The sequence below is a fragment of the Mercenaria mercenaria genome, unplaced genomic scaffold (genome assembly GCF_021730395.1).
Source record: "Mercenaria mercenaria strain notata unplaced genomic scaffold, MADL_Memer_1 contig_3329, whole genome shotgun sequence".
Lineage (NCBI taxonomy): Eukaryota > Metazoa > Mollusca > Bivalvia > Venerida > Veneridae > Mercenaria > Mercenaria mercenaria.
In genome coordinates, this window is record NW_026461456.1 from 1 (window position 1) to 24,520 (window position 24,520).

At 32.5% G+C, this 24,520-nt stretch overlaps 1 protein-coding gene across 1 annotated transcript in view; it reads left to right on the top strand.

Moving 5' to 3' along the window:
- Positions 1–498: 498 nt before the first annotated feature.
- LOC128552960 (uncharacterized protein CXorf38 homolog) overlaps positions 499–24,520 on the top strand; it is a 69,135-nt gene continuing 45,113 nt past the window's right edge. The window contains exon 1 of the mRNA XM_053534053.1: positions 499–575. The gene's annotated coding sequence lies outside the window, so the exon portion shown is untranslated. The remainder of the gene's footprint in view (positions 576–24,520) is intronic.

Sequence of the window (24,520 nt, forward strand, 5' to 3'; positions counted from 1 at the left end):
TAATCTGCGGGGATCCATTTGCCATCTCTATTATAGAAAGTGATTTTAGATATCAATATTCAAGGTCAAGATTCATGTTAGATAAAGAATGCTCATTTGTTTAAAATTTGAAAAGCTCTAGTAAATTTACCATGCACGTCAAATTTTGATATATGCAGTTGCAGTCTATGAAAATATCTACTCATTGATAATGTTACAGGAGGTACAATATGTATGATAAAACTTTTTACAATGTATTAAAACTGACGACACACTAGCTCTGTCAAAGTTTCGATATTTATCGCATTAGAATATTTTCAATTTCAGGGGTCATACTATATTTGATAAGAAAGTAAAACATAATATCAGTTTAACTTTAGTTTAAGATTATTTATTACAATGTTATCTCGGATGTCTTGAAAAAATATCTTTTTGTGTCATAAAGTATGAAGTAGGCAGATGCGTCATAATGATTGTTTCTAAGTGCGTCACTGTATCTATGCAATTATTCATTATTTAAGATATGCCACCGACATGCTCATGCCATTCAATCCATTGCTTTTAGACATGGCGGAAATGAGTCCAGGAAATTAAAGGTAAGACAGCTCATTTTAGCTATTTTTATATAAAAATTAGTGTGTAAATAAATAATTAATATATCTTTGTTAGTATATGAATATTTTTTTCGTAAAAAAAAACTGAGAAAGAGCAACTAGCCCGAAAAACTCTGAGTCGCAAATGTAAAGGTAACACTATATTATAACACTTTTTAAGATATTCTTTATACAAACAAAGAAGAATTCTATCTTGAAATGACTTGTTGATTAGTACACGTTGAGCAAAGTCACCTACTTCTAGCTATTCCTGTTTTACTCCCTCGTATTTAAAACCACATTTTATTCCATATAAGTTTCCAGTGTTAAAATGGAAATAGATTTTACTTTTGCGTGCTTTTTTTCAAGTGCGCATCTGTACTGTCTTGTATGCCAACAAAAGCATGTAAAATAACTATTCAGTTCGTTAACAAGTTAATCGTGTAAATTAGTTTTTAGTGCAGTGAGATATCTTTAATAAATTATTTCTTATTCATAACGAGTGCTTTAAATTACTTAAGGTATGACCCACCTAATTTCAAATTATATGACAGAGGTTATTTTGTCAGTGACCAATTATCAAAGGCGATGCCCTACTGTACTTTTATCGTGTATGTTTATTTCATGATTTCGTGTTTTCAACACTGAGTTGAAAGGGCATATAGATTTGTTCTTGTCCGTGCGTGCTTTCGTGTGAAAATTTGTTTTGACGCTCCTAGCACCAAAAGGTATTGATATAAATTGATGAAGTATTGCATGAGTCTTTATCATAATATGAACCTGTGCGCCTCCTATTTTTCATCTGACTCCGTACCCTACTTTATATATATATATATATATATATATATATATATATATATATATATATATATATATATATATATGCATTTTTACTACATGTATTTCAGAGGCCATATATATATATGGCCTCTGAAATACATGTAGTAAAAAATGCACATTTTCAGCTAATGACGTACCTAGCTCGAAACGTATTTCATATAATTCAATGAAGACTTAATGTGACCTTGCCCACATGGCATGCTGTACGATATTTGCTTGACTTTTGTCCTTGTGTTTTTCTTCTCTACCAACAAAATGCAAGAATGAAATGCTTATATCATGATACCCACATATACGCACTTAGAAGAACTGTTGTTTTTGAAAACATTTCTTTGACTTGCCATGTTTTGCGCAAGATATATATATTATTCTATTCCCTGAATTATAACAAAACGAAGTCAAACGTTCTTAAGGTCACAGATAACCAATGTCAATATCTTTACAAATATTTTTCTATGTTCAGACACTCGCAAATGTTACATTCTTATATAAATTCCTTTATGTTTAACTTATTTTGCCGCCTAAATACATTATTTTAAAAGTCTTATGATGTCGTGTTTTTTTTTGTTTTTTTTATTAATTTTTAAATTGCTAAGGTGGTCTCCGTAACAAGACACAACTATATACTATATACTTTTTTATTGTCACGAACATCCATATTTTATGTCATGTAGAGATAATATAATTAATCATGCGGAACATCCAAAGGACTTGAGACGGAAGAGCATACTACTTAGAATCAAAGGATTGCAAGTTCGATTTCAGAAAGATTCAAAAACGATTCTTTCTGACGGACTAAAGCAATACCTATCTGAACGCATTAGGTATTTATTTAAGTGGGCACGTTGGTAAAGACGTTTTGTTCAAAATTCAAACAAGAACATTCGTATCTGTTTCTAAAATAAACAGTGCCCACTTCTTTAAGATTTATTGAAGGAACTAATTGGTCTCCAAATGTTAATAAATCTGCTAAGTAAACATAAAAATATTTATTTAAGACGTATTTTAGTACGAAAAGGTACTTCAACATTTAAAAAAACCCTATATAACAGCTTTACCGCCTTTTTAAGATTTAACGAAGAAAGAGTTCGTCTCCAAATTTTAATAAATATGCCAAGTCAACATAAAAACCGTATCTAAAACGAAGTTTTACTACAAAAAGGTACGCCTTTAAATTCATAATAACTTTACCGTGGCATGATATAGCATTCTAGATAGTTACGTAATAGTTTAGAATATAGTACGTTCTAAAAATCAGTTTTTTATCGTGTCTTTTTTTTTTCTCTTGAGTCACGTTTTGTTCGTATTTACAGAGTAACAAAAATAATATAATGTTATTAATCAAGCAATTTCATATTGGCCTTGTTATTTGTCCAAGGGTTGTCGTATTGGCCCGAGGCAGGTACTTGAGAATAATTTTGAGAGATATTTTTAATGCGACAAAATCAAGAGTAACTAGAACTTACCTTATTGTTTGGAATTCCTATTTATCTGATTATTTTCACTAGCGAGTATCTTATCATTTAAACTTTGATAAAACTGCTTTAAAAGTCATTTCCTTTTAGGCTGCAAGCAACGAGACACAAAATTATACACATATGTGTTGATCAAGATAATACAACCAACCAAGCACATATTATATAGTCCCATGCCTCGTTTAATTCTTATCCGAAATTGTTTGCAGTTCACAACTGACACTTTTGTTCGCTAATTTATTTATCCGTTTTCCAGCACTTGAACCGCTATTTATCATTGCATAAATAGTTCACACTATCAAAATGTCTGTTATAAAGATAAGTCTCATCCTTTTAAATTGAATTTTACACAATACCGAATAAGCGAAAGTACCGTTGTAATCTTTGAAGACGTACATCCCGTTCAGTCATACTTGGTTATTAAATGAACATGTTAGATGATTTTTTTTTTTTTGTCAAATGTGAAAAAAAAAATGTAATCTTTATCTCTGATGTAAAACAAAATAGCGTCATTCAAAAATCTAACGGAAGTAGTTTCTACGTATTGACCCTCTCTTTTGAACCAATCAAAATGCTTGAATTCCGTATTGGCCATGATTTTCCCATATTGGCCCTGTTTTTCTCATATCGGCTCAGTTATGTTTTATATTAGCTCTGTCCGTTTCATATGATGTTTGCAATTGATCTAATACAGTGTGTAATATTGTAAAGTTGAATAATAATCGTGCATACTATTATGAAATAATAAATATAAAAAGTGTATTCGGTTACAGAATAGCACATGAAAGCGTGTAAAAGGTGTCAATAAAATAGACTCTAGATGTATAATTGAAGTTTGGTCCTATGATGAACAAAAGAGTATACATGTTTTGTTTCCAAACGTGTTTTTACAAATGCTTAAACAAGGAAAATAGGAAATCCAACCAGGATAACATTAGCTATAAAAAGTTAACCAGAATCTTGAACCGATACATCATAGTGGAATTTGTACTAAACGGTTGTTTATATCAAGACAGTGACAAAATGTTTTCACTTTAAATGGGAAACGCAGTAAAAAAAAACACTAAATCTCGTGTGTCTCCATTCAATCTGTCAGTAACTACATTTTGAGACATTCTGAAGAAATATAGCATTTTTCAAATTTTCTTTTTTCTTTGTTGTCGTACGATTTAAAGTCAGTCTCTGTAAAAGCGAAACTAACTACTACTGCTTCATGTTACAGATTCACAAAAATGTACAGCCGTAGTTAATAAGGTGTGTAACTTTTTAAACGGGTAGTATAACCGATTTATAGTTTTTGTAGTTCAATCATGCTTTTCCTCTAATCAGAATGTGTCTCTCTTTCTTCTAGTACATAAAAGCATCCTGTATTCAGTATTACATGCACAGCGATAAAAAGTGTGCTTAGCCTATTTGTTTGCTAAGTAGTAATAACAGCCAACATGTCCACAGTTTTTTCAGCCATTTATTAATATGCATTCTTGTATAATCTGTATTAGGACATGATATTCGCAAAAACAAATGATATTATGTAATCTATAAGAAGACATTTGCACGTTGCTGATAAGGTTTAAGAACTAGCTTTAAAATTTCAAAATGATTTGCAGGGACCGAATGTGTTATTCCTGCAAAAACTGTTTACCCTGAATTAATAAATTAACTATGTTCTTATATCCCCTCTTCTCACTATTTCGAGCATCTGCCAGCTGTCTGAAAAAATATAGCATATTTGTGCTGTTATGTTATTAATAACACACAAATTTTGCGATAATTTTAAGAATAAGTTCTGCGGAGTTGTTAGATATTAACTTGTATGTTTTTATTTAATTTCAATCAAATAAACTCATATACAGTTTGAGGAGTAGGTCTTGTACACATTTCAACTTTGATAGTTATCGTTTTATAAAAAATATATCTACTTGCGTTATTACTGATAGCATAAAAAACGTACATTAAACACATTTACATGTATGAAGATGAAAGAAATTTATCACTCGGAACATACTAGAGTGCATTTGCGATGCTATGAATCGCAATCTAACGAAATACAAGTATACTACGAAAAGGTGTTGTGGTCCCAGCTCCTGTCCTCCTTATTTCTGTGTAACAAAGTCGCGGTTTTACGAAAATGCAATTTTACGAAAAATTGCGCTCCTACGAATGTATTGTTATGCCTTTAATGTCTGTTTTCAACTTGTTGTAGTTGCAATTTTACGATTGTATCGTCAAAGTTTTCATACCTTCCATAACGGCGTGAAAATGTTTTAGAGTGGAGAGTGTCACTATCATTTAGCATATATAGTATGAAAACTTATTAATTAAATTCGAAACACATACGCTGTACACTATGATACAAGTTCGTGGTTAATGTTTTCTCCATCTGATGGCATACAAGTCACACTTGTTTCGATATCTATACGCCTCAAACAACTACTGCATAAAGAAAATAAAACAATATTTAAGTCCTGATCATCTGTATATTGTCATTATTTTATTATACCAAACAATTCAGTAAAGGGTAGCTGAAGGTCGGTGGTTCTACCAAAGTGCCCGCTCGTGATGAAATAATGCATGGAGGGGCACCTGTGGTCTTCCTGCACTCAAGTTGGAAAGTCGCCATATGACCTATCATGTGTCGGTGCGACATTAAATCCAACAACAAAAAATGGGTAGCAGAGGGTATTGGAAGATGCAATTGCGTTTTTTTTTTCGTGCAACAATGTACCCTGTATATGTTTTATGTACAGTGAATAAAAAGTGATAAAAAAAAACGTTCTACATTCTACATACCATCAGTTCAGATTTGAATAAGATTTGTAGTAAACCCAGATGTACATATGAAATTGGTATACATATACCCGGATACGAAATTCACATGTGTAAATATCACGGGTTACGACGTGCAGATATTAAAGTGCTGTATAGCGAAATTTCCTATGCTACGCTCGAACGAAAATGCGATATTACGAAAAAACGGCCGGTCCCTTGGCTTTTCGTAGGATCGCGATTGTACTGTATATTTCCAGGGGGGATATTGATTATACTTGATTATAAAAAAAACTTTGATTAAGGAAAGCGGTAAAATTCTCTTTCCAACTTGAACCTTTGACTTCCATTCAGGAAGACATACAACTCCGGATCAGCTAAGACGCAAATTAACGACTAAAAATGTAAAAATAACATTTAATGCACTTTCAGAGATCTGAAAACTTTGAACTCTGAAAATGTAAATCATTTATACATTTTAATGTAAAAAACAGGGTAAAAGTATTCATCAGTTGAAGATAAACCAATAACGTATACAGCTGTTGACTGGTAAAGGCTTTTATCAGTCAAAAGAGGTGTTTTAAATTGATAATACCTATAAATTTTCATAAATCCGTACACTTGTGTGCGATTTATTTCTCAGTGGAGGTTCTTAAACACTTGATGAACTTATAAATATGTCTAATAATGCTTAAGCCGGTGCTAGGGGGCATGGATAGTGTTACATTTTCCATTACTGCTCATAAACATAACATATTCCAAACACGCAGCCTTCCAAAAAAAGAATCCAACAGCACGCGGAAGTGCACACACACACACACACACACACACACGCACACACACCAAACCCTCGAGGACATAACGAACAAATAAAGGAATACAGTTGGGCACTGCCTCGGGACAGTGTAAATAGAAGTATTCCCGCCAGGTAAATCTCTAATACATGTAATGGAAACAAAAAGGCATGGCATTTAAAACATAAACATGCTCCAGGCCTGTATAAATACATTAAAAGCAAAAACAAACCAAGAACATATATAAATCTTTTGAGTTAACACTCGACAATATTTACAACCATCCGCTTCAACCTTCGAATATTGAAAGAAAGGTAATAAACATAAATCAGGAGTACCTATATTTCCTTTTACGGTAAAAGTAAAGTGCTCTATAAAACCCCATGTGGCGAATTTTATAACTTAACCTCATATACAATAAATTATAACGATACTGTATTGTTCAAAGCATTACAATGGTTAGCTTGTTTCAAAATATATATGTTGCCCTTCGAAAGTTAAACTATCATTAGTCTGTTCTGTACAAAACAGAGTAACCACTCTTGGAAAGTATCATATCTTTTCTAAATAATCTGTATAATGCTAAAACCAGTACGATAACCGAATGAAACGATCTAAAAATAAAACTTTACTAGTATTTGATCCTTTAACATCAATTCTAACATTCCCTCCGCGAACGATTCCCTTCCCCTTTACGCCGTGACTTCGAACTTCCGCTTTGGATGTAGAAACAGTTCATGTGAATGATCTCGGACAGTCGAATGTTTTACCCGGGTGCCCGTCCATGTCAGAAGTAGCATATTGCATTCTATTTGTTAGGTAGCTACATAAATAGCTTAAACTCAATAGAAATACAAGTTTGTGAAATTAGTATTACCTCCAATTGCTTATCTTATTTATACATGTACAAAAATGTCGATGATAGGCACAGTTTTAAAACTTGTCTTTTGGTTCAGATTGCATCAATAAAACATCCCCATATCTATGAAATGCAAATGTGAAGCTATATATTTTGTGACAGAAATAAAAGGAATGAACAGGTTTAAAAAATATATTTCCAAAGTAAAAAGGATGTATGATAAATTTTGTAAGTCTTAGAATGAATGAAACATACGTAGCTAATACGGATGATAATCTGTGTACTATCTAGTAATTGGCTATTCTTTCCTTAGATAAATTTCAAAAAGATGTTTGAAACGTGAAATAAAATCCGTAAAATGTTGTTTAAATGTGATGAACTACCTTTAAATATTTAATATTGATGCAAATATAAGTCAGTGCAGATCTACATTTGTACCATATATAATTAAAAAAAAAGTCACAAAACATTGCACAAATTATTCCTGAAAACAACTTACAATAGATATCATCGAAGTAAAAACAAAGTAAATGCATATATGGTCCGTTAACGGGCAATTTTTTTCAAAGTCCAACAATGTTGAAATTAATAGCTTAGATAATTGTATATTGCATGGCTATAAAACCCAAATGTCGAGTAGAGTTGGTATCCGATAATGTGTAAAGAACTGCTACAAATTCGTTGTCAATATGGTATCTATGGTCTGTGTTTGTACCGAAAAGTTCAGATTAAACAAGCCCGTAAAACATCAATATTGTGATTATCGGAAATAGGTAATCTGCAATTTCTTGCCTGAAAATACACTCAATACCTTACATTCATAGTATATCCAAGGCAATGTGCTGGCCTTTATTGCTAAATAAAATATTAAGATTCATACTGATGTTTAAATTTTATCCGATGGTTTTCGTTGTCGGGATAATTCTTTTTGAAATGTAGTGTAATCTTTGAATTTTAATAAATGGATATATGTAAAGTAGATAAAGATACGCTTACAAAATATGATCACAATTTAAGGAATAATTTATAAGTTATAGCTGTGGCAGGACAAACATTGCATTTGATTGTTTAAAATGGCGATAACTCTTGTCATAATCATTTTATATAGTAAAGCAGTGCATGGCTGAAACTATCAGTAAATGTTAATATACGTGCCATATATCAACTTAGACTGACACATTGCCTCATGCCGCGTTACGGCTATAGAAAATTTAGATGATGCAGTTTTCGATCAATAAAGGACCAAAACCATATCCATACTTGTTAGAATTTGAGCGCATTGCTGAGTGGCAGCTTTTAGCAACTACAAACAAAATATTCAAATAATTAGTCAATGTGACCAGTCATTTCTAAGATATTGTGGCGGAAGGACGGACTCAAAGACAACGTCAATAAAACTGAATGATTGTAGTTAAAATTGATAAAAGATAATTACTCCAGTCAAACTCATTCGATTTTTAAAAATATACAGGTTAGCAGTACAATAACACAAATATAATATACTCAATTTTAATAACCCTTACCAAGATATAGCCGACTGAAAATAATGTCAATATATGTTTGAAAAAAAAGCATTTTTATGTCTGGCGTGATAAAAATAAAATTTCAGAGGCAACAATGTATATGTAACATTTAAGGAAATATCTCCTACGTCTTTTTAAAAACTCATTGCTACGTAATGTTAAGTCAGGAATACATTTTTAAAAATATCATAATCCCCCAGCCCCGCCCCCGGGCTTGTCGCAAATAGTTGATTGGAACCGTAAAGAGTAAAACAAATTGGTAACTGGTAATTTATGATTTTATTTAGTTTACTTTCGGAATTAGGAAAGATGTAGTGGACGATTATAAATTTCTTGTTGTAAACACTTAAGTTTTATCAAATTTAACGTAAGTACACATTTTATTTGCCTTCTTTGTACATAAAGATCACATAAATTGTAGATTGTCTCCATATCGAGTAGCAGCTGAAATAGGAATACACGAAACAGAGAAAAAAAAATAAATTAGTGATTAAATCATGAACTATTTATACTAAAATCACTGAGCTTCCACTTCGATGAACCAGCTTGCCAGAAGTCTATTCTTCATGTTTAGACTTTTGTCATAGCATTAATTGCCTTTATGTGAGCCAAGGACACAAGGTGTTTCAATATAAATGTCTAGTGAATACAAGAAATCGATTGCATTTGTCGCCAGAAATCTACATAAATATAAGAATTTTAACACCACGAAATAAATGTGAAAAACTACAAATATGCATTGAACAAAATCTTTGCACATACGTTATTATATTTCATTATTTGAAGAAAAAAATCACGTGTAAAAAATGATGTATTACATATATTCGTATACATAATTACGACGATTGTAACGGGAAAAAATATACATCAAGTATATCAAACAGTTGTCAGTTGTTGAAAGTTTAAATCTGAATGTCCTTTCGATACTCTATAGCTTAGAATATCAAAGATGCTACACAAAAATTAAGATATTCTTTTTTTCTAAATCTTTCTTTAAATATGTATTATTCTTCAATCTTAATATCTCTACATTTAATAATTTTACAAATGCAATGTCAAAAACAATTGTTAGATTTAAAGATGCTGTAAGCCTTTGTCAAAATTGTATAAACTAATTCCATCACGGTACATTGTAATTACGTGTATTATAAATATTGCTTAATTCTAAAGTACATTAAATGACTAGAAATACTCTTCGTAAATATCCAGCCAAAAGTTTGTGTTTAAAATCATCAACCGTGTAATATTTCATTGCATTGAATGTCTAATTGACTTATTGCTTAAAATTTCAGAGACTGTAAGATACGCCCCTTTATTGGGTAAATATCAATTTGCCTGTAGTATTGAACAGACATGAAAACAAACGAGCTATCTTCCGACATAATAACAAAGTAATAACGAGGGTTGCTAACACGATATAATTTATTTTTAAATCTTTTTTTGGCAGATGTATATATAAAAAGACGTTCTTGCGTCACCTATTGTTCGGTCAACAATAATCTCGAGACGTAACTTATTCGCCAAAACGCAAACAATTCAAAGAAACTAATGCCAATACACAAAGCTAACAAAACATATGTGTAGTGTGTGACATTTTCCAATTCATTTTTGTAGACTTTGTCAAGTTACGCTCTTCTCTTCGCCTTACAATTAGCCTTACAATTAGCCTAACCATTTGTTGGATGACAAACAAAGGGCAACAAAACGACATTTACATACCCTTTAACACGAAAACTAAACAAATACAGCTGCCTAGTTGGAAATTTTTACTTCCTTAAATTTAAATGTCATCTTGAAAAAGGGTAAAACGTTTGGGTACATTAAACAAATTGTGTGTTAAACCCTGTCAGTATAACATTACTTTAATATTTGGCTTTTAATATATGTACCCGTGTATTGTATTTAACGCTGCGGGACATATCTTAACAAATCTTTAAACGCCACACATCTACAGATTTATAAATTAATCGCATTTATTAAGATAACAATTAAGTAAACGCATTTTTAACAATTGTACAATCATATTGTGCCTACTTGTAGCTGTGAGCACAATGTGATTACTCACTAGGATATCACGTCGTAGACAAGGTACATGACACTCCATGTCGTAACATTATTCTGACATAGAGCTGAGTCGTTATGCTAAGAAAGTACATTTTTCACTTATAAGACATGGATAAAACCCGTGACCTCCCGCACAAAAAACGGGAACCTTATAACTGGTATACAGAGGCAGTTATTTAATTATACATTGGACTTTTCTAAAACAACTGCATTTCAAGTCAGTAAAAGACAATTTCACTCTCGGGTTTAATTTTCTAAACAGGAAAGGAAACATAGATCTAAATTCATATTTCCTCCGACGCCAGCCAAGTCTCTTATTTAGTTGATACAAACGCTGAAAACAAATTCTCTTTAGATAAGGTAGTCTGTCGCTTGGTTATGAAACAAGTTTGATTTTATCGAAGGACTATGTTGATTTCGCATGTTTTCCCATTTTGTTACATTGATTCAAGTTCACAACTTTTAACAGCATATATTCGCATTTCAACGCATTCTTTTTTTCTATCATTATTTTTCATTTACATTATCAAACAAAGGCTGTTTTTCTCAGACTCTAGAGTGGCCTCTTACACTGTTATCAATAAAATTACACCCGAGTTTTACCAGGAACATTAATTTAAATGACCGTAAAAATATTTCAACGACTATAGAATGGCACGATAGTGTATGTGAGTAAATGCAGTGATTGGATTGGCACACTACCTTTAGTAAAAATCGTAATTTCAAATCAAGGGAGATTTAATGTTCTTTCTAGTGTTAGGGCAATGCCATATTTGAAGAGATTACGCCTCAACGTTTTATTTTAGATCGTGATTTAGCCTGTTGGATGCTCGTGTTCACCCTTGCCTTTTCTTATTCAAGATGACAAGTTGTGAAAGAGAGATGAGCAAGTCAAACTTTGATGTTTTTATCATTTTCCGAAAATGAGTAAGCTGTACACTTGTTCAAATGTCATTTAAGTAAGGTGAGGTACTCCAAGATTTTATCAATCTGCGAGGTCATTTACAATACCTTTATTTAAGATTTATTAAAAACAGGGAGGTACGTAAACATTTCATAAAAAAATAAAAAAATATTACAGCTTTATCGCAGCTTGGAAGGTTTTTCGCGATAGCCAAATAAGTGTGTGTGTGTGTGTGTGTTTATTCTCATAGCTTAAAAATTATATGGCCACCTTGTGTCCCACAGACACTACCTGGTTTTATTATCTTACTTATGTGTGTCAGTTTATATATGTTCTTTTATAGTCTGTGTACCGATAAAACGTACTCATAACTCCATGCTGTACTAGTCTCTACGTTCTTTGACTAAAATATCTGCTGGACTTTTGTCCTTTTGTCTTTCTCCACTACCCAATTTACATATTACAATGAATCAAAGGGTTGCAAGTTTGATTCCAGAAGATTCAAAAACGTTTCTTTATGATAGACTAAAGCAATACCTGTCTGGGTACATTAGAGATTGTATTTAAGTAGGCACGTTGGTTAAGGCGTTTCGTTGAAATTTCAAACCGGAACGTTCATATTTATTTCTAAAATAAACAGTGACAACTTCTTTAAGATTTATTGAAGGAACGAATTGGTCTCCAAATGTTGATAAATCTGCTAAGTCAACATAAAAATATTTATTTAAGACTTATTCTAGTATGAAAAGGTACTTCAACATTTCAAAGAAAAATAAATTTATAACAGCTTTACCGTTGCAGGATATCGCAACCTAGGCAGTCAAGTAATAGTTTAGAATATAATGCGCTCTTAAAAGTCATTTGCCCCATGATGTCGGACCTTTGTCTATTACATAACGAAACAGCTAAATATATAAATTTTGCGTTAGATAATATTAAATAAGTACAGAAAAAAGATTATATCTAGTGCCTTCTGTTCAGTATAGAAACCTAAAAATAGTAATAGTTAACTAGCAACACACAGAAAGCAAGCGCAAGCTAACAAACTAACACAGAATTGTGGGTATGATTACATATTTTCATTATTACATATGGAAACAGTACATTCGGTTAAAGAGTAACAAAAAGAACTGTGCATTCAAGCCATATATAAACACAATGTATTTGGTTACAGAATAACATATAAAAACTTGTAAAAAGGTGTAAATGATCTACACTCAAGATTTGATAAAATATGATATTTATTTGAATGAATAAAATCTGGAAAATAGATTAATATTATAGTATACATGTTTTGTTTCCAAACTATTTTGACAAATACTTAATCAGGATAAAATACAAAACAATGACAAATATCAAACAGAGAATGCTTACAAGTCTTAGTTGGGAATCGAATCCGGATAACCACGACCCAGTTGTTCAAAACTTTAATAGGAGATTAAGCAGTTGATTAACATTTAGTGTTAGTTTTCGACATTTTAGAAGACTTAGAAAAACAAATGTATGAGTTAAGAATTATGAAATTTGAAAATTCATTACAATAAATTCAAATCATCATACTAGTTTTTCCCACCAAGACTAGTGTTTGGAATCTAAATTTAACCAGCGGTTAGTTTAACAGCCGACAGTTCGAACAACTGGCCCCTGGGCAATAAAACCTTAACCATCATCTTGAACCAATATACCATAGTGGAATTTGCACTTAATGATTGTTAATATCAAGCTTTATAATCAAGACAGTGAAAACCACTTTGAAACAATTTATTCTCATGGGTTTCCATACATGTAACTACTAGTATGTTTCAAAGCCTTCCGAAAAAAAAAGCAATCATCAAATTTTCTATTTTCTTCGATGCCGTAAGTTCTGGAGTCAGTCTCTTTAAGAGTAAAACAAATTGCTACTGCATAATGTTGTGTACAGCAATACGATGTAGTATAAACTTTTTTGTTGCACCATAATTTTGAATTCGCTCAAAGGGTAAACTCAGTTCGAATTATACCATTCTTAAACGCCCGTCTCTGAAAGAGCGGGACTTATAATGTGAACACCCGTGGCGGCGGGGGGCGGGTGGGCGGCAGGCGGGCTGTCGGCGTTCACAAGCATGTCCGCTCTATCAGTCAAACAGTGTTTTCATCGGATCTTTACCAAAATTGGCGACAATGTTCGTTGGCATGATATCTCGTCCAAGTTCGATAACCAGTAAAATCCCTCAGGTACTCTTGAATTATGGCCCTTGAATTACTCAAAATCTGCAAATTTAGCCTTGTCTGCCCTCTTATTCAAACAGCTTTTATCCGATCTTTACAAGACTTGCTGACAATATTTGTGAGTATAATATCTCGACAAAGTTTGATAACCAGCCTTGTTTGCCATCTAAGTCGAAAGGTTTTCACCTGATCTTTACCAAACTTAATGACAACGTTTGTTGGCATATTTTTTTCAGCAAAATCGCCACAGACACTTAGATTATGGCCCTTGAATTACTACTGCGAATTTAGTCTTGTGCGCTCTCTAAGTCGAACAGTTTTTATCCGGTCGTCATCAAACTTGCTGACAAGGTTTATTGTCAAAATATCTTAGCCAAGTTCGATAACCAGTTAAATTGCCCCGGGCACTCTTGGATTATGACCCTTGAATTAGGTTAAATTTGATGACGAGCGTACTTTGTAACAGTCTGCCACAGTGACTCTTGTTTGTATTATGGCATTCTTTTCTTCCCATCAGACTATGTCTCTCATTATATTTAGTACATAAAAAATCCCGTACGGATTGTAAGTAATTCTAATCAGTATTACATGTATATGTCGATAAAAGATGTGTTATTTATTAAAACCTTGAGAGTAGTAATAACAGCAAACATATATTCAGCGCTTATTTGCCAATTATGAACATGCATTATTTATAAAAGCGTATTTTTTCTCTGGATCTGGACTTTTTGCAAGAACAATGTGTAATACCACGGCGTTAGCACGGGCTGATAACGTTTATTAATTGCATTAAAGTGATTCCTACGCAAAACGTTTACACCGAATTAATAAATACCGCGAATCTATGTCTTACTATGTTTTGCTGTTGTGTTGTGGGACTTAAGTTATCTATTTTGTCGCATAAAATTTATTTTGTTGTATTTAACGTAGCAACGGCTAAATTATGATCATACGGCGACTTTCAAGCTTTAATGGTGGATGAAGACCAAAGGTGCCCTACGTCGTCACAAGCGGATACCTGGGTAGGACAATCGAACTTCTGAATGTCAACTGGATGACTTCTTCACATGAAGAATTCAAAGCCCCGAGTGAGGCTCGAACCCACATCGATGAGGGGCAAGTGATTTGAAATTAGCGATCTTAACCACTCGATCACAGAGGCCACTTGTCGCTTAAAACTTGCAACACTACCTAACTCTGCTTATACCTTAATTTTAAAGCCGCTTTATTTTGTGCATACAATCCCGCTGCTCACTCTTTCGAGCGTCTGTCTGAAAAATTTGGCATCTTTGTGCTAACACACAAATTTTGCGATAGTGTTCAAGAATAAATTGTGCCCACAGGCGCGGAGTATATGTAATTGTTTTTGTCAGTGCAAAATCTTTAATTTTCGTTTTTAATGCCTTGCTTTTCCCATAATAATGGCATCAACTGTAAAAGCGCAAACTAGAAAAATAAGTCAGAATCAAAGAGCAGAAAAGAACTTTTGTCGGACATCACTTGGCGAAATTATTTCCTTTCAGTTTAATGAATGCGCCAAAAAAGAAATAATTTTGATCCATAAACTCTGAGACGTGTGAATGTGCATGTCTAAAGTACAACTTGATGGCTTACAATTATTGTTTTAAATGTAAGCTTATCCACATATTTTGTTGAGTGTGTAGCAATAATTACCGTCTGCTTAATTTGCGTAATGATAATGGCAGTAGCTGCATAAACGTTTTGCTCAAATAACCACTTTGTAATTTAAAACACACTATTTTATCTTGCCACAAAATTTCATTTAAATTATTAGATGATAAAATGACAAAACGGGCTTAAATATGTGAATTGGTCGAGCCGTTCTGTTGTATGTGTAAATTTCTTCAAATGATAAAATGGTGATCCACATATTTATGCAGTTATTTGAAGAAGATATTGTTAATTTATGAACTATTTCTTTCAAAGTCGTTTTAGAAGTTACTTATCGTCATCCAAGGTGTTTTATAAACACTTATAATTTTAATTTTTTAATGGTTTTATAATTAAACATCAAAAATCTGATATTGTAACGTTCACAAACACAATTAATATTACAAAGGGTGTTATTTACGTTTGTGTGACATTATAGTTCAAGGCTAAACTATGTAAGGTAAATAGCAGCATTGGTTTCCCCTTCTTACAGTGAGGTTTCTGCATCTTTGTCCAACATTTTTAACACCCAATCAGACTGTCCACTTGACTACAACAAAGACACTAGCTCGCTATATAACTTCCTGTTCTGCCAGTACTAACTATAGTAAAGGAACCAGCTGCGGCTATCTGTGGCGGAAAGGTGTTTGTACACTAACTGTTCACTTGGTATGGCCAGACAGGTTTAAATTAAAGTTGGTTTCTGTTTAAATTTCATTGTAAGTCTATTTTGGACATTTTGGTAAAAAAATAAGTGGGAGAGGATATTGTATTTGGTGAAGAGAAACTCCATTTTAGTATGAATATTACTTCCCTTTCCCTCTAGATCAAAGCAATGTGATTGCGATGTGATTTTACAGTATAGTAAGCAAATGAAAAAAAAAATCTCTCTTGGAAGATAAATGACCCCTACTTTGCTTTTCAATTAATACCATTTTATCATAACTCTTTAAAATAAAATAAAGTAGCTAATTAAAATATTAGTTTTGTATAAAATATATATGGAATGCTATTTATGCTAGAGTGACGTACTACATACACTGCTTTGTTTAGTGCGGAGTTTCCTTGCTGTTTGCAGCAGCGTCCGCGCCTTTTGCTGATAGCTAAAACAACTGTACATTATACAGAAAGCTGTGTTGTTAAGATGCGACCTAAAATTAGTCACTAGGAACATGTTATATTTTCAGAAGAGGTATTTAATATCATAATTAATTACAACATAATTTTGACTGAAATAGCAGTACATTCTATGTCTAACTTGTTGAACGTTTGACTTCCATATAGGAATCAACTAAGACACTAATGCACTAGAACATGTACAAATATCATTCAGTGCACTTTCAAAGATCTATAAACTTTGCCCTCCAATAAATGCAAATCACTTATACATTTATAATGTAAACAACAGGTTAAAAGTATTCATCAGTTGGAGATAAACCAATAGCGTATAAAACTGTTGACTTGTTAAGGCTTGTTAAGGTTTTTATCAAAAAGGAGTTTTAGATTAATAGCACCCATACATTTTCATAAATCCGTACACTTGTGCACGATTTATTTCTCAGTGGAGGTTCTTAAACATTTGATGAACGTATAAATTTATCGCATCATATGACGATAGTCTGTTTGTAAAAGCACATATCTGAGCTAGGGGATTCAAAATAAAAATGAAATAAACCAATTTTGCCATTTACAGACATATTTCTTCCCGTATATTATTGTGTAAATGTTCTGCCGAGTCTTTGCCAGCCCAACACGACTATGTGGCGAAAGATAAAGGTCACCGATTCGAAAGCTGTATTGTTCAGGTTTTATTTTCAAAGTTTTGCTCAGAGGCATATAATTAAGAAATAATAAAATCCCAAACGTGGTTTATCGTAGAATAACACGAAAAACTCGGGTTATTCTATGATAAATCACACTTGGGAACTTATTATTTCGATTCTAACACGACATACTAGTATCAACAGTGTTAGAAAAAAGTTGTAACTACTTTTTACTACCGCGCTACACACCTGGATCGGATGACGTCATTGCACGCGAGTGGTATATTGCAGAATAACCAGAGATCGATTTTGCTTTACATGTATGTAGGTTATTTGCTGGTCGTGTTAGAAATGTCCTTCTAGCGCTCTTTAATTGTCATGTTGTTGATGGCGGGGCGGCGACATGGCAACACAAGAACTGAATAACCTAGCAATTTCTACACGAAAACACAACTGAACAAAAAGGTTTCATGTGCAATATTATACAGATATACTAGTTGTATTTGTACAGGCGTGATATTGTGTAAAGGTGACGTGCTTTCGACTAATTCGTTCTGTATTGCGTGTTCTTGTTGATGTCAACACGAAAGATAGATGAATGGAGGGCGCCAACACTGTTTTATACATTTACCCGCCAACATGAAAACTGAGCAAGAAATTATGTGATGTTAGCGACTTCTGTTTTTCGTTATCCACAAAGGACAATCGTAAGACGAATTCAATATTTGATTACGCAGTTGAATAAAAACAATTATGTGCTGTAGCTACACCCTAATTAACTATTACATGTAAAATTATATTACCGGTCTGGATGTCATTTTCTCCGTATGTTATTTAACAATTTATAACCCAATATATTATTGTGTTTCCCTTTTTGTCCAAAGAAAGAAAATATAAGGTGTACATGTACATCTTTTAGATTATATATGTCTCTCGAGTGGACGGACACTCGACAATGTTTATAGCCTACCACTTCAGCCGTCAAATATTGGAAGAAAAGTAAACATAAATCAGGAATACTTATATTTCCTTTTATGGTAAAAGTAAAGTGCTCTGTGACATCTCCTGTGGTGAATTTGAGAAATTTATACCTCATATATAATAAATGATAATGAAACTGTATTGTCCAACGCCTCAATGTTTTAGGTACTATTTATCCTAGGGAGCTTCAGTTAATTTAAACTAACAATTCGGATACTGATGCATCATTTTTAGATTTACATCTCTCTATTTATGGCAATATTATACATACCAAAATTTATGACAAGAGGAATGATTTTAATTTTAGTATAATTGTAAAGTTTCCCCATTTGGATGGGGATGTACCTCAGGCTACATCTTATGGGGTATATATTTCTCAATTAATTCGGTTTGCAAGAGCGTGTAGTCATGTCAAGCATTTCAATTAACGTAATCAATATATTAAAAGTAGACTTCTTCAGCAAGGCTACCGTTATTACAAATTGCGTAAATATATTGCTAAATTTTACTATCGTAATTCTGATTTAGTTTTAAAATTCAATAGTAATTTAAAGACACTTCTGCGAGGTGGTATTTCTAAACCCGTTTTTATGGGGATGTGGTTTACAAACTTCGAAAGATCTTGGGTCATGGTAATTTTCCATATGTATTTAGTAAAATTATAAAATGTTTTATTAAAAGAGGTAACGACCCAACTGTTTTGAGACATACCGCATGTTTAGTGTTCAACCCGTTTACAGTTGGACACTACGCTTCCCTCTTTTATTGCGTCTGACGGAAGAGTGGGGGGAGGTGGTGGGGGGGGGGGGAACTCCATGAGAAGCAGTTTTTAAATCCTACCAGGACTGAACTGTTTTGATATTTGTCTTCTGGCCTGTTTCGTCGGGCCCTTAAGGGTGTTTCTCTTATTGCTTTGTCTTCTGAAAAGGCATTGAGTACATATGTTTTGGGATCTTAAGATTTGCTTTTTATATATTTATACACGAGCATTTTTGTGTTTTACATGCCATGTCTTTTTGTTTCCATTACGTGTGTAAGAGATTCACCTGGAGGGGATTACTTTTATTTACACTGTCCCGTTTCTTTGGAACATAGTGGGGGTACGTGAGAGTGAGGTTGGGTGCGCACCATAAACCGGTTTAAGCTCCCCAGTGGGGTTTTTGCCACTGACCGTTCCAAGGCGGTGCCCCACTATGTTCCATTGTTTGTTCGTTTTGTCCTTGTGTGTTGGCATTGTGTTGGCTTTGTGTGTGTGTGTGTGTGTGTGTGTGTGTGTGTAAACATAGCCAACTGGGTAATTTCGTATGAATACACACCAACAAACCGGGGATACGCCACGAACCGGGGAATTCCCCAGTTCAATCTAATAATGCCACGTTAATCCTGACCTTGAAATTAGTCATCTCTCGAAATTTGAGCCTATTCTGAGTGGTAAAAAATTATTCCCCGGTTTGCAGGTTCTAGTCATACACATATCTCACACACAATTAGAATTTTACCAGAGTGTGTATCCTTCGCAGTTCCCCAGTTAACCTGTTTACAACCCGTAGTACATACACACCAAGGTTTAAATCATTATCACTGATTTAACACATGTTTTCGTCATTTTAAGGTCATGGGTGAAATAATACGTTAATCTTTAATTAATTACCAATTATATATGTTTTCACCTTCACAAGACGATATTATATATCTATGTTTCCGAATATTTTGTCCGGCTTATCGTTTTACCATTTTGCTGTTATTGCCATGTTAATAAAATGTTTGATAATAGAAATATTGAATTAAAAATATTGTAATATTCAGGAGCATCACTCAAAATATACAGTTTATTTATGATCTATCAATATATTTTCATTTTACAAACTTTCAAGTTCAAGCGACGCTGATATATGCATCGCTTTTTCCGGAAATATCTGTCAGTATTAGATCTATAAAGAATTCACAACGGTTAATGCAAAATGTTAACAGATGACACCACTACAACTATATTTTTAAAGTCTATAGTTGTTAAAAATATCGTTTGAACCAGCTCAAAGAAAAGCAATATGAACGTATTGAACAAATTTTGTCGAATTAATATACTTTTCCCACCTTATTTGCATTTCGTCAACTCTTCAAAAGTCTTGATATAATATATATTTTTATTTACATTTCGTTAATTCTTCTAAATTATTGATATCATTTATTTCTTCATTTTAAATTTACTTATGGTAATTCATTCGGTATACAAACGGCCTATTACCGGTAAACTGAAATTTACGACTTGCAACTTGCAACTTCAATCCGGCATGAATACTTATTTTTAATGAACTTGCTAAGCATTATCTATAGGGTGCAGGTATGGGCACCCGAACAGTCAGTGGTATTTCAGCGGGATTCACACGGTTCCAGTGCCCTGTTTTGGGATTATGTGCGATTTAATAATTAAGCCAATTCTTTTTAAATTATTTAACATTTCAAACCTTCATCTATATAAAACAATTGAGTGATATTTATCATATCAATAAAAGCTATCGAATAATCTTAATTATTTCCTGTATAGGTACAGCCGTATTTTTCGATAGAAAATAAACTTTACACTAAATTTCTGGCGATAAAAAAGGTTGTCGGCCAAATCAGTTCTTTTTATTTGGCCATATAACACTACTGATTGAACAATACTTGTTCATTCACACAGCCAGTACCTTACTTTTTTTTTTTAATGCAATAATTATATTTTTCAGCTATGTTTTATTCATGCATTCTGTAAATATGCGCACTAACTTATAAACTTATATTTGTCTCATCCAAAAAACGGTTACTTCGAGTACAAAGTTGATTTTTACATTGCATCTGTTGCATTTTTAATAACGTTTAAATTAGGGTCTCGGGTTTATTAATCTTCAGCCGACATAGGTGCTTATTATTGTTAAAAGGCCAAAGTTTGCTTGTCTCTCAAGGCTTCCTTTTGGTTAAGGGAAAGAAATAAGTTGCATACCTCTAACTTCACTCCAACAGTTTAGCAATAAAATACAGAGTTTTTGGTCGCCCAAAAGTAAAGTGGATACTAATACCTCTCAAAGTACTGTCCTGCATTTGCAAAACGGCTGCATTTTTTATGTTCATTACCTCATACGATGCTTATATAATCAGCTGACTAATAGACTTTAATCACGGAAACGGACGAGGAAATGTAAATGTACTGTACATGTACTCTGTACTTCAGTCAAATTTGAGGGGTCATCTCAACACTGTAAATTACTTGTTCAAGTTGTTGAACGTGCGTGTATATTAAGGATATATTGAGGGCTTTGTGCAAAAAGAAATTACTAGTATTTCGTATCTTCATTTTTTTTTCTCTAGCAAAATGTGCAGATTATCGTTAGGAATGCTGTACATTTCTCTCAATGGACTATGGTTTTCTGTAATTAAATAATAAGATGGATAAATAATGCTGATACGTCTACAAACAAGTATTTTAACGTCATGGTGGAAATAACATTAATAGCGTTTCTAATTGTGATGTCACTGATGACGTCATTTATATGTGAAATACTGTATAACGTTAAAAAAACGTCTTTTTGCTATTAAATAATAATAATAATGAAAAAGAAAACAATTGGCGATATCGGTCAGTTAATTCCCCTGATATAGGTGGCGCTGCATGCGAATAGGTCCTAGAAAAGTTTGTTTACATTATTTGCATTATTATTCAGTCGCTGTCACTTCAAACTATAGATCTGGAAAATATCCGATTATGTAATCAAAAGTCAGCTTTTTATCCCTTGAGCAATTGAGAAAAGAGCTTTATTTATATTTATTGATACTCTGTGCCTTAAGAAATATGATGCTAGCTGTAAGGACTGTTTTAAAGTGCATTTTCTGTGTGTCAGTTTATATATGGACTGTATCATTGTTATGTTTGTTAATTGTGACAATAAATGCTTTTATTTAGCTTTAAAGTAGTTTTCAATATTGAAATGACTCCTTGGAAAATCATTTTATCATTGTGCAAGTATTCAGACTATATTCTTAGAATAAGGATCAATATACTAGACAGTATAATATTATATTCCTAAAGTGACAAATTAATCGGAAAGATTTGCATACACAGCTTAATGCAATGAGATCTTGAATAATATAGAAATTATAATAATAATTACTGTAAAATGTTAGAATATATGCCTTTGTGATAAGATGTCCCTTCAATTTTCCATCAGCCCAATTAATTTATTATAGGTGTTTTCTCATATATATCATGAAAATATCATCCATGAGGCATAAATAATCTCTATTGACAAGATACCACGTGTTAATTTAATTTTATGTTGCTGCCACTTTAATTTTCAGTCAACATGCCCACATAAAGTTAAAATATAAATCTTTACATTTAATAAAAACACCCGTAGGATTTTTAATACACAGACCACAAATTTGTGAAGCTTTATAAATAAAAACAAATGTGAGACCTTTTAGACATTATTTCAAACTGCAATGTATTAAGAAAACTTATTATACACATTACATTAACATCTGACCGATATGTAACACCTAAGTGAGAGCAAAAAGTGTTAAGTCTGCTTCAAGGACATGTTCTTGAATTTAACCCCCTAGAGTTACATGGACACATGGCATGCACATTTTTATGATAACAATCAGTATGCATCCAGTGGATAGGAAATTTTATGCAAACTAAATGTTTCCAGAGTAACCATTGTCTATTTGAAGCAAAGCTTCCATTCAGGGGTAAAATTTAACAATATTTTCAACTAGCTACTAGCTAGCCCCACTTTGCTTATAAATTATACGGAAATGTGACTCGCTTAAATTAATGCTACAATAATAATTTCAGTTATATATTACTAGCCAGCATTTTGAAATGATGAAAATTTTACAAGGCTTTAAATTGTATGTTAAAAACAGAAGAAACAGCTATCCAAATAGATTATATTGATAAATTACATGATTAGAATTATTTTTTTTTTTTAAATGCTTTAATTATTTTTTTATTCAGCTATCAAATGCATGAAAGGTTAAGAAAAAGAGTTTAACACTATGATAAAAGCCGAGAGTACACAGCATGATAGGACCTATTCGCCCGTAGCGACACCTGTCAAATCATTTGGGAAGATAACTCAGCGAATGCTGTTATAACAATAACAACTAGAAAGGAAAGAAATCTGCAATGGAAAATCTTTTTCCATTATTTACATGGCCAAGTGGAAGGAAGAGTTATCTCTGTCACATAACAAAATTTGTAAAGTTCACCGCTCGCGAATAGTGAGTATTTTTCGGAGGTCTGACATTTTGTCAGCATTCCTTTTTTTAAAGAAACTAAATATCTTACTAAAATGATTTTCTATTTATTTAAGTTTTTTTTAAACAACAACACTTTGAAGTTTGGAAATATGAAAACTATACTGACAATTTCTTTATTGAATTTTAATAAGAGACGAGAGTCTATCCGGTAGATATAGTCCCTGAAGATTCGTAATATGATTAGATCTACACAGTTTGGCGGTAAGAGGTATTTTGGACGAGTAAAATATAATTCAACATTTTGAACGTAACTTAGTCCTAAATGAAATATGTTGTAAGTACTAATGTACTGCACTTATCATGTGTCGCCTTCAGATTAACATTAATTAGAAAATATATGCGTGGGTCTCCGTAGTTTGATAGCTACATTGATGTGTCATGCATTACCAAATCTAATGAAACATACACTCTATAGAAGTTTTATAAACTACACTGCATGCTTAAAATCTCAAACTTTTAAGAATGCATCTAAGCAATCAACTTTTCATCCGAGTTGACATTGATTTCAATGAAACGGTGGAAATTTCAAATTCTATACATTCTTTCAGCGTAATACAGATTTACATAATTTTAATAAATATTCATTTGAGTGAATTATTAATCTTAATACGTGAATTTTACGGATGTTGGCGAAATAAATAGATGATCTTACATAAATGAGTTCTTTTACTGAATTTATTCAACTAGTTAATTAACATAATAAAACGCGAGGCTCGTGACGAGCATTTTATCTTTACATAAATAAGGCAAGTGTTTCTTCCTCGTTCTTATAATTAACAAAATATTATTAGAAATCATA